Below are 6729 nucleotides of genomic sequence, written 5' to 3' on the forward strand. Positions count from 1 at the left end.
AAAATTTACATATTATTTTAACAGCATAAACATATCAAATGTCTATGAATAATTCTTATGGAAGTTTCTCAAAATATCTACACTGAAAATTGCAAAATATGATTGAGAGAAATTAGAGAAGATCTAAATAAACAGAAGAAATATGATGCTCATCATATTCATAGATTAGAAAATTCTATATGGTAAAGATGTCAATTCTTCCCAAATTGATCTAAAAATTCTACAGAATCCCCCCCAAATTATAAAATGAATAATAATTATTTTAAGATAAAAAGGGTCAAGAATACCCAGGCAAGATTGAAGAAATAGAAAAAAGAATATTCACACTACCAGGCATATGAAGACTTATTAAAATCCTATAGTAGTTCAAAGAGTCTGATGTTGCTATAAGGATAAACAAACATGACAGACCTGCATAGGTATTGTCATCCGATGCACAAAGGTGATATGGTAATAGAGGGAGAAAAAGATTACCTTTTCATTAAATGGTATTGGGTCAATTGAATATCCATATAACATAATAAATCTCTCTTCTTACCATACTTCATAGCACACACAAGATTTTAATTCCAGATGGATGAAGTCTCAGTGTGAAAGGTAAAAACAATGCTCTTAGGAAAAAACATAAGGTGATATCTTCATGACTGGGATAGGCAAAGAAATCTAAAGCAAGATACAAAAAAATGCAAATTGTGATTGGAAATGTTGAGAAATTAGACTATGCTAAGAGTAAAAACATCTGTTACTCAAAAGATACCATTAAAAAAGTAAAAAAAAATGTCTGCAATATATATGTCTTACAAAGGACTCATATCCTGAAGAAATAATGAATTCCTACAAATAACAAGAAAAAGGCAGATAACCTAATAGAAAAATGGGCAAAAATCTTAAAAAGTCACTTCACAAAAGAGGATATTAAAAGTATCAATAAACATATGAAAAGCTGCTCAACAAGGAAATGCAAATTAAAAGCCACAATGAGATCAAATTATCCATAAACCAGAATGTCTGAAATTAAATCAAAGACAAGTGGATAAGTATGCAAAGCAACTAGATCACTCATACACTGTGGTAGGAGTGTAATTAGAGCAAGTACTTTGGGAAATTGACTATCTTCTAAACCTGAACATTTGCAAGTTCTAAGAACAGCAGGGCTCTCCAGAGAAATGTATATATATGTACATATATATGTATATGTATATGTATATGTATATGTATATGCACAGAGAGAAAGAGAGAGAGAGAGAGATGGATTGTAAGAAATTGGCTCACATAATTATGAAGGCCAACAAGTCCCAAGATCTGCAGGGTGAGCCAGCAAGATGGAAATTAAGGAGAGCCAATGATGTAGTTCCATTTCAAAGGTAGGAAAAAGCCAGTGTCTCAGTTTGAAAGTACACAGACAGGAGGAATTCTCTCTCACTTGAGAGAAGGTCAACCTTTTGGTTCTGTTAAAGCTTTCACCTGATTAAATGATGGTCACTCACATTATGGCAGGCCATCTGCTTCACTCGGTTTACCAATTTAAATGTCACCCTCACCCTCATAGAAACAACCTCAAAATGTATCAAAACTCTTAGTTCCCATGGCCCTGGTCAAGTTAACACATAATTATGCACAAAATCACAGTATCCAATGGAAATATGTACACATGTTCCCTAAAAGACATGTTCAAGAATGTTCACTGCAACATTATTTGTAATAGCTTTACACTAGACACAACAGATTTCCATCAATAGTAGATACTGGGGTATATTACTATCATCAAATACTATATGACAATTAGGATGAAGAAACTAGGGGAGTCTGGGTGGCTCACTCGATTAAATGTCTGACTCTTGATTTCTGCTCAGGTCATGATCTCATAGTCTGTGAGTTCAAGCCCCACATCAGGCTCTGTGCTGATGATCTGGAACCTGCTTGAGATTTTCTCTCTCTCCCCATCTCTCTGCCCCTCCCTGCTTGTGCATTCTCTTTCTCTTAAAAATAAATAAACATGAAAAAAAAAAACTTAAAAAGGATGAAGAAATTAAACTACATCCGACAACATGGATGGATCTCAAAAACAATGTTGAGTAAAAGAAACCAGACCCAAAAGAATGCAAACTGTAAGATTCAATTTATATGAATACAAAAACATTCAAATCCATGCTCTAGTATTAGAAATCAGGTTAATCGTTACTTTGCGGGGAAGGCTAGAAACTGAAAAGGACTTTTCCGGTTTTGCAGCTAATATCTTGTGTCTTTATCTAGGCACTTATTACAAGGTATTGTAGTTTTGTGAATTCATTGAGCTGTACTTTTAAGATTTGTGCCGTTCTCTATTATGTGTCCCTTCAACAAAAAGTTTATCTTAAAGTAGAGCCAAAATAAAGCACATTTAGAAAACAAAACTTGAATGATTTTATCTTTTTATTTTTTAAAGTTTTTAAATTTTTATTTGTTTTTGACAGAGTGTGAGTGAGGGAGGGTAGAGAGAGAAGGAGACACAGAATCTGAAGCAGTCTGAGGGCTCTGAGATGTCAGTACAGAGCCTGACATGGGGCTTAAACTCGGGAACTGCAAGAATATGACCTAGGCCGAAGTTGGATGCTTAATCGACTGAGCCACCCAGGCGCCCCAAAACTCGAATGATTTTAAAATCATTAGATTTTAAGTGTGGTAATATCACAAGGAAGTGTTTCTGAAAAAGTAAAACAATCATAGCTGAGATGTAAAAAGAAATGGCATGGTTAAAATACAAGGTAAATGGGAGAAATATAGGCAAATATTTACTGATTAAAATAATAACAATAAAAACAATAACTAAACAACAACAACTATGCATATATTCATGGGTAAAAAGCAAGAAAGAAATGAAACTTCTAGTGATAATTGCATATAATACTCAAATGGTTGCAATAACATTTAAAGTGCTCTAAGTCCCAGGGTGCCTTGGTGGCTCAGTTGGTTAAGTGTCCAACTTCAGCTGAGGTCATGATCTCATGGTTCATGGGTTCAAGCCCTGAGTCAGGCTCTGTGCTGACAGCTCAGAACCTGGAACCTGCTCCAGATTCTGTGTCTTTCTCTGTCTCTGCCTCTCCCCACTTCTGCGCTCTCTCTCTCTCTCTCTCTCTTTCTCTCTCAAATAATAAACATTAAAAAAAATTAAATGTTCTAAGTTCCTTGTGTTGGAGGAAGGCAAATAATGCTGATTTAAACTGTAGAAAACTAGATATTTACTTTTAAATATTATGAGTAGAGAAGCTATCTGTTTCAAGCCATGAAGGAGTAACTGCCACCATAAACAACTACAAAATCATCTGACAATGATTTTTTGATGTTGGATAATAGGCAGTACAGGACTGTGATTTCAGAATGGAAAGAAAAAAGCAAGCCCTGCTTTCTGCCTGGGAGAACTTTTGGGACCCTGACATGGAGAGGTGGAATCTAAGCAGAACACAGTGGTGTTACTGAGCTGAGGAGGCAAAGATGGGATTTCTAAGCTGCAGAAAGTGGCTGGCATTTGTATGTTAGCATACCTAAAGAAAAAGGCATAATGCAGAGAGTGGTGGTTCAGAAACTTGTGAATGAGCTAACCATGAGTGTTTGGCCAAGAACATGGCTGCACATGCCATGCACAGAAGGAACTCCATAAAACCTAGGAGAGATTTCCTGTTACGGGGACGAAACCTGAACAGACATGGCAGATATCTGCTGAGTGATATTGGCGTTTTGTACTGGTCATAAGTAGAGACATATTGCTGAATACCTTGGCCATTCAAGTTGTGATCCCCCAAAAAAGCCAAGGCCTAGGATTAAGAACCACACCTTAGAGTAAGGGCTAGGCTCTGGACTAAGTTTATAACTTAGGTGGAATAATACACCTAAACAAAGAATGAAACCAATAAAAACTGGAATAGAAGAATACCCTATTAATAACTTCCAGCCAGAACAAAACACAATACTCTTTAAAGCACGCCCTATAATCATCTATAATCTCTGGCATAATTAAAACATGACTAGACACAGGAAGAATCAGATAAAAATGTGGCCCATAATCAAGAAGAAAGAAGACAGTCAATACAAACAAAACCTAAGGTGACCCAAATGTTGGAAATAACAATGACATTAAATCAACTCTTTTCAGTTTCTTCTAAAACATAAATAAAAATATATTCATAAAGAATGATCATAGTGGGAAACTGGTATCCTGTCAACCCAGAATTCTGTAACTACTAAAAGTGTTCTTAAAAATGAAGATGAGGGCTGCCTGGGTGGCTCAGTCGGTTAAGTGTCCGACTTCAGCCCAGGTCATAATCTCACGGTTCGTGGGTTCAAGCCCCGCATCAGGTTCTGTGCTGACAGCTAGGAGCCTGGAGCCTGCTTCTGATTCTATGTCTCCCTCTCTCTCTCTGATCCCTCCCCTGATCATACTCTGTCTCTCTCTGTCTCTAAAAAATAAACAAATGTAAAAAAAAAAGAAGATAAAATCAAAGTAAATAATAGCAGTGCATATATGTTTCCAGCAGACCTATACTACAAGAAATACCAAAAGGAAATTCCACAGGAAAATGAGATGGAAAACAAGAAAAGTTCCACAAATAGTTATTATTAATAATTATGAAGGATTATTTCTTTTTCTTTAGTTTGTGAAAACTCAACTTACTATTTTTTTAAAGATTATATTGTTAGGTAATCTCTACACCCAATGTATAGCTCAAACGTGCAGCTCCAAGATCAAGAGTCACATGTTCTGCTGACTGAGCCAGCCACGCACGCCTCAACTCACTATTTAAATAAAAAAGTAATAACATTGTAATGAGAGTTTTATTACCCATGTAGTTGTAAAATATATGATAATGGTTGTACAAAAGACAAGGGAGGTAAATAGAATTTTACTAATATTAGATTTTACACTTTATAGGAAGTAGTACAATAGTAACCATAATAGGCAGTCATAAGTTAATGATGCATATTAAAATTCCTAGAGCAAATGGTAAATGCAAAATGGTATAATTAAGAAATGCAACAAAGAAATTAAAATACAATAGTACATAAAAATTTGGTTATCAAAAATAAGGCAGGAAAGTGGGAAGAGAGGTGCAAATGGTAGATTGGTTAACTCGAAAATATATATAAAAATGATAGACTTAACCTAACCAAAGCAATAATTGTATTGAATATAGATGGACCAACACTTTAAGTAATATCTGAGGTATTTATACTGTAAGAAAGCATCACACAACTGTATGTTATCTTCAAGACATTTTATATACGAAGACAGAAATTGAAATAAGAGATAATTTGAAATGCAAACAGTAAGCACAGAAAGCTGGCATAACCATATTTATATCAAAATACACCAAAAGAATTATCAGAATTAAAGAGCAATATTTCATAATGCTAAAAGATTCAATCTATCAACCTAATAGTTATTAATGCCTATATGCCTAGTAAAAAATTCAAAATACATGAAGCAGAACTGGCAAAACTAAAGGGAGATTAGAATAATCATCAAATATAGTCTCTTAAAAATTAAAAAAATCGGTAAGGATACAGAATATATGAACAACTGTATAAACTCACTTGTCTAATTGACATTTATAGGCAACTTCAGAAAACATATTCTTTTCAAGTACACATGGGAGGTTCACCATGGAGGAACATTTATCATATGCTGGGCCAATAGTAAGTCTTAATATAGTTTAAAGAGTTGAAATCATAAAACATTTATTCTCACCACAAGTGAATTAAATAAAAATTATGTATCTAGAAGAGACATGAATATTGGGATATAAAATAGCACACTCTGAAATGAACTATTGCTCAAAGAAGAAATTACCAAAAAAAATTGGAAAATGTATTGAACTGCAGGTAGTGGGTATAGAACACATCAATGTTAGTAGGAGCGACTAAGGCAGTACTCAAATGGGAATTTATGTTTTCAAATTTTTACATTTGAGAGGAAGTCTAAAATCAATGATCTCAGTTTACACCTTAAGAAATGTTTAAAGATCAGTAAGTTAACCCCCAAATTGGTAGAAGCAAACAACCAACCTAAGAGTAGAAATCAATGAAATTTTTTAAGAAATTAAAGTTGAGAAAATTAACAAAGCAAAAAAGTCGTTTCTCTAGAGAAATTAATAATATTGATAAACCCTGGCAAAATTAATCAAGAACAAAGAAGGAGAAAACACAAATTATTGAAAACAGGAATGAAGAGAAGGTATCACTTCCTGCTTTACAGACATAAATATGGTAATACAGGAATATAATAACCTTATGCCAATTTATCCAATAACAAAGAAAATAGACATTTTTTGAAAAATGCAACTTAGTAAAATTTTCACAAGAAGAAATTCTGAATTGCATGATATCTATGACAACTTGAGTTTATATTTAAAAAAATAAAACTATCCACAAAGAAAATTCCAAGCAGATAGCTTTACTAGTTAGTCTTATTAAACACTTCAAGAAGAAATAAAATCTTGCACAAACTCTTGCAGAAAATAGAGGAGGAAAAACATTTCCCAATTTATTTTGAGGCCATAGTAGTTCTTCTACCAAAATTGGACAATGGCATTACAAGAAATGAAAATTAGAGAGGAATATGTCTTCTGGATATAGATAGAAAATTCTTTTAAAATTTATTAATTCATAAAATTCAGTATTAATCAAATTCATGATCAAGTGAGTCTGTGGTTTGATATCTTTTATCTATATTGAAAAGTTCTCACAATTTACTCT

This window comes from Leopardus geoffroyi, chromosome B3 (genome assembly GCF_018350155.1).
Source record: "Leopardus geoffroyi isolate Oge1 chromosome B3, O.geoffroyi_Oge1_pat1.0, whole genome shotgun sequence".
Taxonomy (NCBI): domain Eukaryota; kingdom Metazoa; phylum Chordata; class Mammalia; order Carnivora; family Felidae; genus Leopardus; species Leopardus geoffroyi.